General features: G+C 37.8%; 1 protein-coding gene across 2 annotated transcripts in view; it reads left to right on the top strand.

Moving 5' to 3' along the window:
* Positions 1-12,681, top strand: part of PPP2R5C (protein phosphatase 2 regulatory subunit B'gamma) — a 79,068-nt gene that overhangs the window by 31,059 nt on the left and 35,328 nt on the right. The gene's annotated exons all lie outside the window — the stretch shown is intronic.

Raw genomic sequence — 12,681 nt, 5'->3', positions numbered from 1 at the left:
TTACTAAAATTTTGCATTGTTTTGGGTGTTTTTGATGTGTTTTTTTAGCTGCTTTTTTTTTAATGCCTTCCTTAGGGTCGTTTTGCTTTAGAACTTTATGAAAGCAGAACATGTATTAGCTGGGATCAGCACACCTTGAACAATGGCATTTATATTCAAGAAACACAGCTGATACCATTCTCAATTACCTTTGCTTCTCAGCTTTCACCAGTGTAGGCTAAATGTTAGTACTGGAAAGAATATTTCTTTCATTAATATTCCATACACTGAAAAAAATTTTGCTTTGAAAGTTTATAAAACCCCAACTGTTCAGAAGTCTGCTCCTTTAAGTAGTAGCCCTGGTCTTTGTGTATTAAAAAATTTTGCTTTACCTTTTAAAAGAGCCATATCCTTCTCTGTCTGAAGTGGGACTGGGTAAATTCTAGAAGACTCTAATTTTGGTCTGTGACTGGGGAGGAAATGCAATAAAATTCTCTTGATTTGGAGTAAGGACTGTGCTTGTTGTCAAGGGTATATAAATGCAACTGCATGACCTGTGGACAGGTCATCGCTTTTCATCCTGCACAAATCACCTTAATTCTCAAATAGATGCTGCTTTTTGGAAGGGGAAAAACACCATCTTTTAAAGATGCAAGTCAGGAAAACAAACCAAGGTTGGAATCAGAACGATGAAGTGTTGTAATGATTGACCTTAATCATCCTTCGTCTCAATATGATAACAAGGTTCTTGTCACTGGACTTCTTATCCCTGTTGCTGCTCCAGTGAAATACATAACTGTGGAAACAATGGATTTTAAGAAACTATTCTGAAATTTCCTTTCCTAACACCTACATTTTTGGTACACTGGACAGTATAATAGTAAAGTAGAGGTTAAAGGGGGTTTATGGTTTGGGTATTTTTTGGGTGGTGTGGTTTTTTTCTGTTTGTTTGGTTTCATTTTTTTAAGTAGATTATGAGAGTAGACTTTCTTATAAGCAATTAAAGAATAACTGGGAGATTGTTTTTCATTTTTCAGGTGGTAGGAAATAAGATGGGTCTCTGTAATTATAGCCCAGAGGAGTTTCTTGACATTGGGAGAGCAAAATCTTCTCTTCCATACACACATGTATATAGAAGTTGCTTTAGGTTTTTTGTGTGTACCTTATCTTCTCATCAGCTGCAGTGATGCTACCAGTAGTGATGCTTCCAAAAGGAAACCTGTCAGAACAATATATACAAAATTAATGGCGGTAAAAATTAACTGGTAATTCTGAACCCTAATGACACATTATTACCATTTGTCCCTATGCATGCTTCTTCTACAGTTGTCCTTTTGCATCATCTGTTGCATTATAGGATTAAATTTCTAGTAGAAGTGCTCCTCTTGGCAATTGTAAGAGCTAAAACTTCAAGGTCAAGGACCAGTGGTAGGGGCACATGCCCTGCAGGTGTTTTTGGTGGATCTAGTTGGTTGAAATAGAAAAGATATTTCTTTATCACCAATTTCATACAATCTTTAAAGTTTTGAGATGGTGTAGTTACCATATTTGACCTTAATGTTACTTCTAAAATAATATGTGAAGCATTGTAGACTACACTGTCAGTACTTCTTTGAAAATAAAAATTGCAGTCTTGCTTTTAAAGTTAATTCTAAAACATTCTCCGTACCTGGATCATAAGGACTATGTGATGTTTGCAGAATAAAAAGGAAATATTCAGCAAACTCCTGTCCCATGCCAGATCAGAACCTTTCTCCTGCCCATCCTGAGCTGTAGACAGCTTTGTTGGCTGGGTTGCTTACAGCTTTGCTGAAAAGAAGTAGGAAAAACAGATGCAGGTGTTTTTTAAAAATGATGTTAAATTCTTGTGAATAGGAAATAAAGGTGTCAGAATTTTACTGACTGCTGTTGCTGACACCGGTTATCTGCATCATTGCCAAAAGAAGGAACAGTAGGTATTTGTAGGATAGGAGGTGTCAGGGCCCAAATACCCCATCTTCCAGCAGTTTATTTGGCTGCCGGTGCTCAAGTTGATCTTGGATGTGGTGCAGCCATTTAATCCTGATTCGAACTGCTCTGGAAAGAGCTGTGAGAAGTCTTGTCAGGGTTCCCCTTTGCTTCAGGAGATGTCTTTAAGCTCAGGCCTTTGGCCTTGATTGTTGCCTCAGTGAGGTTGCAGCTGTGTGGTTGTCCAGTCACGTGCCTCGCTGATGTGGATCCCGATGTTTTGGCTCCCAGTTTGCTGTGCTGCTTCACCGTACGCTTGTTCAGCAACCACGGGACTGTCGACTGCCCCTGATTGCTGTCACACACCTGCTCTCCCTTCTTCATTCAGGTACTCTGAGACTGTGCCCTTTATCACAACCATAGACTGTTGGCAGCTGTTCAAGACCAGTGTGTAGAAATCAGGTGGCTTTTGACCCATCACCGGAAAAAAACAAACATCAAAAGAGACTAATCCATGCTGAACGCAAGTGGTGTGGCACCATTGCTGTACATTATTTGCTTGTGCTGAAAGCACTGGCTGAGAGAGTGTTTTGCCTTCTGGGTAGTGAGCCCTTGGTCATTGCACCTGCCACAGGCTTTCCTGGATATCCGAGTAGTGCTACTGCTGTATTGATCTTTCTGGAGTGCAGAGATAGTGCATAATGGTGACTGAGTTGCTTGTCACTGATTTTCAGTGACATGAACCGAAAACTTAGTTGTATTGGAATGATACAAAACTTCCAGAAAAATTACAATTTCACTTTGAGCAGCTGTTATGGCCTTGGAATAACAACTGTGGTTTGTGATCATGGGTAGGGACTTGAGCTTGTGAAACAAATGGTGTAGCTAAAGGAACTTCTCATGGGATATCTGTGTGAAGAGCTCCTTTAGGATCTTTGTGCATCGACAGGTCACCAGCCATGAAAAGGACACTAGGACAGCACAGAGGGTTATTAGGTATCAGGAATTTCAACATTTTTGCAACAAGGAAGGAAGAGACCTGGATGGATGCATCTTCCTCTTTATGGAGCTCTTCTGGCAGCTAAAGCCCTACCTAGGGTGATGGAAGTGCACTCAAGGTCCTGACTAGAGAATCCACATTAATGAGATGAAGCTTCGGGAAGGGAATCAAGACCTTTTGATTTCCATCTCAGCACTTCAAGCAAAGCAAGCAGTTGTAAAAGCAGCATGGATTAGGACAAAGAGTAAACTAGACTTAGGAGTTACCAGTTCATATTTACTGTTGACAGTTGGCCTACTCAAAGCCATAACTGTATGTACAGAATGCAGTTACAGGTAGAAAATAATTGTATTTCATTCTGTTAGGCAGAATACGAATATTCATGGCTGGGCAAACATTTTTCATTAGGAATACAGTTTGATGTTGATAAGAAAATCTCCTAATATTGTTTTGTCAGTGCGTAGAAGTAGCCCAGATGCCAGTGTTTTCATGAACTCAAGTCACACATTTGAACAAAACTCTGCTCTGACCTGGCAAAGTTAGCAGAATATAAAAGTTACTTTAATGGATTAGTTGCTGACTGGCTGGGACTGGTAATGTCTGTTCATGCTTTTCAAAAATTATTTTGAAGTTGTTTTGCAAGACATACTGAAAGTTGTGTGGGAAGAAGGGTGAGAACACCCTGATATTATGTTAACTCAAACTGATACTTCCTGTAGGCTGTAACCTGTATCAAATCTCTCATTGTCCATCCTTCTCCTCTATCTTCCAGGGCAGCAAATGTTTTTTGTTTTGTAACTTCAACTTGTCATTATTGAAGTTACTTTAGATTTTGTGAAAGATGCTTTGACTTTTTTTTTTCAAAGGTGATGTGAACTTATTCCATTCTTTCTGTGTACTCCTTGTACATATTCATCTTGAATAAGGGATCATGGAAGGTTCCATCTTTGCATCGTTCTCTTCTTCAGGGCTAAAAATGTCAGTAGTAATGTTGTTGTGATGCAAGTATCTGAGTGTTTAGATAGAAATTTGCGTGCTCCTCAAAGGTGGTGAAAAATTGCTGTTTTGTTGGGCAATTTATTTCTTAAATGAGAAAAGCTCAGCACTTTCATTTTAGAAAGAACTCAGGATGTGGCAGTAGCCATTCATCTCATGATGTACAAAGGAGGCTGAAAGGCCTGAGTTTGTTTGGCCTGGAGAAGGGAAGGTTGGTGGGAGATCTCATTTCGAGTAACTGTTTGGAGGGTTTACAGCACAGAGCCAGGCTCTTCTCGGAGATCCCAGGGACTGAGTGAGAAGGAACTGCTGTGAGTGGCAACACCAGAGATGGCAGTTGTGCACAAGGAGAAAAAATTGTCACCGTAGAAGTGGTTAAACACTGGAACGCGGTTCCAAAAGGGGCTGTGAAATCTCTGTGGTTGGAGATACTTTGAGTGGACAATGCCATGAGCAGCCAGGGTTTTGTAGCTCACCCTGCTTTAAGTGGGGGGTTAGACTAGCAGAAATTACTATCTCTCTCTTCTGGTGAAAATGATTCTATGATTCTGTCACTCTTTGGTGCATATGAATCCAAAAAAATGACTGGACTTGCTGTCACTTAAAATATTACAATATCAATTTTAGTGTATTTTTTTAAAAAAAACTCAAACAGCAATATTATTATTGTAAACAGGTTTCTTCCCCTTCTTTTCTCTTTAGTTACTAAGGCAGACTTTTTAATATGTTTGGTGGCGAGTGTGCCTATTACTTTTACCTCTGTTAACTCTAAATTTTTTTGTGTTAATGGTGTTTTAAATGATTTAAAATTATTTTTACCATGTTTCAGCAAACTGTTAAAGATGGGTGACTTGAACCATGTGCAGTATTAAAAATATTGGCACACTAAAAGGATGTTTTGTTCATTTCTAAATCTTTTGTTAGGAGCTCAGCAGTAGTAAAAAAATGTAGCAGGTATGTGTTTTTCAGAACAACCATAACTCTTCTGAATAAGCTTGAATTCATAAATGTACACAGCTATCTCACTTACATTTCTTTACATTTATCAGCTTTTGGAAAGTTCTAATCAATTGAATTACTTTGGTTCAGTACTGTGAGATTTTTCTGTAGCTCTTTTTAACAAGCTTTAAGCTGACAATGGTACAGCTTTTAACAAGCTGTGTGACCTTGCTATTCATCTTCTGTGTGTTTATGAAAATGTTGAACAGTGTAATTTCTAACACAGAATCTTACAACATGTTTCTGGTAATCTTCCTGCATTATGAAAACGTGATGTTAAAAGTATAAAAATCCCAGAATAATTGTCACCAACTTTATAATACTTTCCAAGAATTCGATACCTTTCAAGCATAGTTTCCTTTTTACGTGCTCAGTTTGCCTTTTTTGGTGTTAATATTTTATTATAGTCTGAAATTGGCCTATGCTGATTATGAAAGCATACCTAAAAATCGTAAAGTCACTTTTCATGCTACTGATTTTTTGCTGTTACTGTGTTCTGCAGTGGAAAATGAATTTGGTTTATTCCTTCTGTATTTTCTGTATAACCATAATCTTCACCTTCACGTGCGTCTTGCACTTTCCACATAAGTAGGTTATTTCAAGGATGGTAAACTTAACTGCTCTGAGCATATATGTTTATTTAAATATTAATTTCCTTTTATTCTTTAGCACATTTAAATGTAGTAAAAAGTCTCTCTTTGTCGTGAGAAGCGAGCAGTCTTCCTGGGAAAAAAGATACATAGAGAGTCATCTTAATTTTTTTTTGGAGGCGCTTCCATTGCAGTGATGAATCATGTTAATTCTCTTTGAGTGAATTTAAATTTTGAAATTTAAGGCTTGTTTATACCTTTGTGGAAATATAGCTGTGCAGAAGACTTTTAAAACTTTTTTTCACCCCTGCCAGCCAAATAAATGGGATTTCCCATGGCCAGCATGCAACCTCTGTACTGTTTGTGGGTCCTAGCTGTTGTTGGTTGTGGACCTAATGGATAAACTGCAGCTGAGATTTAAAGGAGATAAAAATGCTTGTTCTTCCCTTTTCTTCCCTATGAGCCAGTTATAATTTGGTAACTTGAAGGGGTGAGAACAGGTATCAACCCTGTGTTTGGACTGTTATTTTCCTTCCAAACCACCTGGACTTCACTGGTACTCAGCCTGACTTCTGGGGCTCATAGTCACCCATCTTGCTGAAAGTTTCTGATATCTCATAGAAAGTTCTCAGCCACTGCTGCTCTTTGGCCTCCTTAATGACTTGTATGGAATTGTCAGCTTTGAAACCCATCCACTGTTCCTTTAGATAAGCATTGCCTCAAAAAGGAGAAACAAGACCATCTTCCTCAAGGACAAGCAGCAGTTCTCTTCTTAGTGAACCCTTGTCAAAGGACTGATATTGGTACGACTGACTCTGCAACTGTATTACTTCTGGTACAGTTTTGCTGGATTTTTTCAAAGGACATTCAGACATTGACTGATGGACTTTTAATGTATCTACCCAAGAAGCTCATGGAGAGTGTTTTTAGTGCTTGACCAAGAGCAGATTTAAAGGAGATTGCTTAGTTATCTCTCTGTCCTGCTGTGTTTGACACGGGGATGTGCTTATTAACTCTCCACTTACCGTGCATAGCTTTGTGTCAGAGGATGTCTTTTACCTTGTTACTGCCTTTACTCTTTGTTCTCTGTCACTTTTTTGACTCTGTTGGGTTGCTTTTACCTTTGTGTAGACCCTTTGCCTGTATAGAGAGTGTAGGTAGAGGTTCTGCTGCTGGAAACAATGAGACTGTTAAGTGTTCATACTGCATGTAAAATATCTAAGTCAAAACTATAATATGTTTCTAGAGGGGACTTTTTGTTGAGCTGAAAATTCCATAAAATTATAGGAAGGTAGTCAGCTGGAATTTTTCCATTGCATTTACTGACTCATGGGGTAACTTGCATGCCCTTTCAAGGAAGCAGAATTGTACTGGCATAAATGCATGTGTCCTCCAATTTTTACTCATAATGTTTTGTGATTTTTGCTATGAAATACATTTTAAGGTTAAAATTAAGCATCATCTGTTTCTGAGCAAAATTTTTATCTCCATTTTTGTTCAAAGCTTTTAATAATTAATTTAAACTTCTGTAAAATCAGCTAATTTGTGCCTTGTACTATCAAATACTGTTAGCTACTAAAACCACACTGTAAACCACTCAGATTAAGTGAGCACCAGAAACGTTTAATGGATTATTTACACCTTATGCAGACGAGATGTTCATCTGGTAGAGGTGGCATTTATGCTCTAACCTTTATGCCAGAGGTGAACACCTTGTACCAGTGAAAGCAGAGTCTTGTCAGCCTGAGGGGCTGGTGCTTGTCCTCTCCCTGCACCATTTTGTGTGCACGTTGAGCGTGGGGTGTTTTAAAGGCACATCTGCACATCTTTCAATCAATTCCACTTAATTCACATACAAATCACATGGTACCATTGCTGCTATAGCTTGCAATTAAGTTCTGGTTTTCACATGCAGTTAAACTTAGAGGTGGGGTCTGACTCTGGGTTGTTATCAGTACTGGAAGTGACAGCTTTGTGTCAAGTTTTGTAATTTCTACTGGTAGCGATCTGAATTTTATGAAGTAAATATTTTCTTCGTAAGGTACACAAAATAAAAATTATACATGAAATGTTAATTGTAAAACTGAATTAAAAAATTGTTCATTTTGGACTTTTCTAGTTGTTTGCAGCAGTCTACTAATTTGAAACACTTTTTCATTTTGAGAATTTTAGTGGAAGGCTTTTAATTTGCATTTTGGATTAAAGCTACCAGCTGTGTGGCTTCACATAGCCTCTGGAACCAGATTCTGCTATTGCTTTTATATTTAAAGTGAACACATAACTATGTCAGTGATGTTTCAAAAGTATCCTCCCTTCATTCAAGTCATATTGGAAAGAAAACTTGAACAAAATTATCAAAGCCTGGGGGGGAAAAGTTTTCTGTCCTTTGGGTATAAGTTTTCTTTAAATTTTTTTCCAAACAAACTATAACTGTTCTAGCCATAACACTTTCTTTCTTTCTTTCTTTCTTCTGACTTATTCTCAGAATGTTTTTATACTTCTTGCTCCTGTTACATCCAATTTTCTCTGTAACGTGTCTTAAAACCCAAAACTTTATGCACAGGGGTTCTTTGAGGACTGTCTGTTATTTGCATGCTATAAAAACTTCTGAGATGTTCTTGTCCCTGTAGGAAATTAAGATTTTTTTTTTTGAGCTTTGAATTGGAATAAATGCATTGTCTCAGAAGTAAAATTTTGACTATATACTTCACTGCATAACTTTTCTCACTCCATATTGGAAACTCAATAATCATAAATGTAGCTTCAAGAATAAAGCACCCTAAAGCTTTTTTTTTTAAATGGAAGAAATTAAAACAAATTGCTTTCATTGCACGTCTAAATCTTCATTTAAAAAGCAACAATGTAAATAAAATAATGAATATTTTGGGAAATGTGCTGGGAGTGAGATGTCTAAACATGTCTAGGACTTTTAGACATGCAGTAGTGGATCAGTTTTGGATTCATAGTTAATACAACCAAGCATCTTGTTTGTGCCCTGTAAATTTACAGGTTTGTTGGAGGGTCCAATTTAAATGTGTTACATACTGCAAGTCACTCTTTCTACAAGTCACTCTTTCTGCTGTGTGAGAGGGGTGGAAATTTGCTGGAAATTATTAGCAGAATGTCAGTTTTTCTGGCAGTTAAGGAATATACTCTGTTAGGGACGCTGTTGGCAATAGGTACATTTTCTGTTCTTATTAGAATTCTCTTGTGAGACTGGAGATTAGTTTGACCAGAGACTGGAGACATTTGTTTGAAGGAAATGTGTGTCTTTTCAGACAAATATGATATGAAGAAAATAATGTTGGATTGTGCAGGAATGATTTTTGGATCGAATGGGAAATTATTATGCACTTAATTCCTGACGAAGCAAGCAGGTATATTGTATCTTTAATCTTCTTAAAATATGATTATGTTGAAAGCAGGCATTTTAGTACATTTTAAAATGGGCATGATTGGCTTTCTACTGTATTTGAACCAAAACTTTATTTCTGAAGAGGGAATTGCTTGTAAGTGCTGTTGGCATTTGACATGGCCAGCCAGCATTGGCTGCTAAGCAAGTTACTGACCTAGTTCTAAATATATTTCTTTTTCTTCCTCCCAAAACATTGTTGCTGTTGTGCTTGACCGTTTCTTTTACCTGTATCACCTGATACAGGGTACCTAAATTTCACAGGCATATTGGGACTAAGGAAGAGTTGCTTATGCCAAAAAATGTGGAAAACCATAAACCGAATTGGAAGATAGGTTTTTTTCCAGGGAATGCAAAAAAAACAAACCCAAACAAAGGAAAACCAAGCAAACAAGAAAAAAAAAACCCACTAAGCCTCCCCAACAAACCTACCCCATCCCCCAAAGAAATCCAAAATACACACAAAAAAAACCCATACAGGGGATGTAACTTAGAATCTATTAAGTCCATTAAGAAATTGCTCTCAACAAAACCACAAAAGTCCTGGCGGTTTCCAGTGATACTTTTGCATATCTTGTAATGACTGCTGGAACTCTTAATGTTGTTTGGTGACTTGGGGTGATTTTAAATGTTCATCAGCCATTCAGGACCTTAGTTTGCACCTCAGCTCAGTGTGATCTGTTTGAGCTCCTGCTATGAACAGACGTTTCAAAAGGCCTATTCCCCGTCCTATTTCTAATATTGAAAAGAGTGGAGAATTTAGAAAGCGGATTCAAGGTTGTCATCAAGGAAGGAATATGGAAGTTTTTGTTAATTTGAAAATCAATGTTAGAGTTAGAGAAGCAGGAAAGTGCTCATAACCCAAGCTCATAACTGCCCAGGGACTGGCCATTTGCTCTAGGTTGCATTGGGGTATGAAACACTTCATTTTGACTGTAGAGAACCAGCAGGGTGGCTTTTCTTCATGCTTTGTAATTTATTGTCATCTATTTCTAAGCCAACACATGACCCAGCTTGTGATATCTATTAGTGATTATTCTAAGTATCATCATTGAATGCACCTATTTTTTCATGGAGAAAGCAATCCCCAGGTTTAACATATGTACAGGGAGCGAGGAGAGGAGGAAGCAGGCTGATAGACTCTGGAGAGGGAACCAAGTTATTTTACGTTTTGGCAGTTTGTTGTTCCTTGAATGATATTTACCATGGATGTGTGACAGGTACCATTGATAAGTTATTCAAACTTGAGAGCAGTATCTGACTAGAATTAGGGGGTGGTGTGTGGAGTTTGGGTGTGTTTATAGCAGATGTTTAGGCTCGATTAGCTGATACTTATTTCATCCAAGTGTCCAAAGTGGCAGAGTTTATTCAGCGGTTCATGTTTTTCTTCAGTTTACTTAATGTAAATCTTCTGAGTTGCACCATGCCCTTCAGTTATGCTACAGAACAAAATTCAAGTCTGGCCTCACCACTGTAGTGGTTCATTTTTTTTCAGAGAGGTTGTTGCATATATTTTAAAACAATTTTAAAGTTTTCAAATGCAGTTGAAGATGTTGCATAACTATGTTTTTACGCTGTGAGAATGGATTGAAGTACACTCTAATGGCTAGGAAATGGAGGATTTTTCTCTCAGTATTTTGTGTTTAAAATGAGTTGTGCTGTCATATTAACACTGTATGTATGCTAAAAAGCTCTACTGTGAATTCGTTATGGGTTTGGTTTCTCTTCCCTGTTAAGACACTTTTTTCTTCCATTGTCTATTTGATTATCCTCCCTGTCATTTTTCTCCCTAATTTTCAGGTGGAACTTCCATTTCATTAGCTCAAGCCCATTTCGGCTTGTTTCACATGTCATTTCCTGTATAAGCATTCCTGGTTTTCCTCTTTATGCTTTGAAGTATTTATACAGTTATCACTTTTCACTTTCTATTTTTAAACATTTTAATATAGTCTAAAAATCCTTACGTCTTAAATATGATTACAAATATATTCTTAAGGGTTTTCTTTAATTTCTTATGGCTTCTAAGAAAATAGTTGACTTCTGATAAAGCTCTTTGTAAAGCCGGAACTTGGTGCAGCATGGTGTTGGTGCACTTTTGAAAAATCATTAGATAATTTGATGCACATATTATTCACTGTTGTTCTACTTTTACCATCATTACACTTATGATGTACACCTGGAAAAAAGTTATTGGCAGTAATTTCAGTGCCTCAGGTCGTTTAATATGTAAAAATTATACCGAATAGTTTAAAATGACAGCAGGCTTTTTTCCTATTTCATTATCAGTCAGTCCTTAAAATCTCCCATCTTAAATCTTTGACAGTTAAATGTCATTACTTAGTTCCTCTATCCTCAAAACCACAGTGTAATCTTGGAGTTAGGAGATAGCTGCCACCAGCACTGGATTCCCCAAGGACTGGAGCTTTCAGGGGGGATTAGTATTGTAAAGCACCTATTTTGAGCTCCACTCCAGGACTGACAAAACGTGTGTTTCTCATTCCTTTCAGGCTCTCTTATTCCCTGGGTTTCTCGCAGTGGTGTCTTTTTTTTTTTCAGTTGCTGTTTAATTAGTCTGATAATGGCTCATTTGATTCTAACAGCCCTTGCCTTTTGGGTTGTTTTCCATTACGTGGAAAAAACATTACTTTAGAATTCTCATAATCCAATGAAAAGCCACTCTTTTGAATGAAAATTTAGCCAAGAGATTTCTTTATGTGGAAACCAGCAATGTTAAATGCTGTGTACCTTAATGAATTCCATGTTGCTCTTGCCTTCCCCCTCCCCACTTCTGTATCATACAATCATATCATAGAATGGGTTGGGTTGGAAGGAACTTTAAATATTATCCAGTTCCAGACCTCCTGCCATGGGTGGCGACACTTTCCACTAGATCAGGTTCCTCAAAGCCCCATCCAACCTGGCCTTGAACATTTCCAGGGATGGGCATTCACAACTTCTCTGGGCAACCAGTTCCAGTGCCTCACCACCCTCACAATAAAGAATTTCTTCCTAATATCTGATCTAAACCTGACCTCTGTCAGTTTAAGGCCCTTACCCTTGTCTTATCCCTACATGCTCTTGTAAGAAGTTCCTCTCCAGCTCTCTTGTAGCACATTTAGGTACTGGAAGATGCTATAAGGTCTCCCCAGGTTCTTGTTTTATCCAGAACAACCCCTGCTCTCTCTTCCTGTCTTCATAGATAAGATGTTCCAGCCCTCTAAGCATCTTCATCACCCTTCTCTGGGCTCACTCCAGCAGGTCCACATCCTTCCTGTGTTCGAGAGCCCAGATTTGGACACATGATAAGGATTAGTTTTTAAACCTTTTAAACAAAAGAGCTTTACTATGATAATAACTGGTTGGAATAGTGAGTGTTTTCTTGTAAACCTTATGGAAGCTCTAAGTACTTGTAAAATATTTTTAATTGCTGGTCAGGAGTTGTTTGGGAATCATGAGCTTGTTGTAGATCAGAATGAGTCTGTCTAATCTTCAGTGTCTTGTTTCCAATGGGAAATGTGCTGAGTGTTTAAAAAAAAAAAGGCATTGAGAGCTACTCTGTAGGAATGTTAACAGGTATCATACATGGTAATTGGAGAAGGACTTTAAACTTGCAGCTCAATTCTTCCAGAGTAAACCTGCATTCTTTAATGATGCTTTACTTCACTAACATGTGCATCCCTTTATCTTCAATAGTGAGCTAAAGAGTGGAAGTCTGTTCTTCTTCTGTACCACTAAAATTGTTTGTATGTGCTGCTCTC

The sequence above is a fragment of the Manacus candei genome, unplaced genomic scaffold (assembly GCF_025592945.1).
Source record: "Manacus candei isolate 608988 ecotype Guabito, Panama unplaced genomic scaffold, ASM2559294v1 h1tg000109l, whole genome shotgun sequence".
NCBI lineage: Eukaryota > Metazoa > Chordata > Aves > Passeriformes > Pipridae > Manacus > Manacus candei.
The sequence above is the reverse complement of the archived record's forward strand: the minus strand, read 5'-3'. Positions and strand labels throughout refer to the sequence as shown.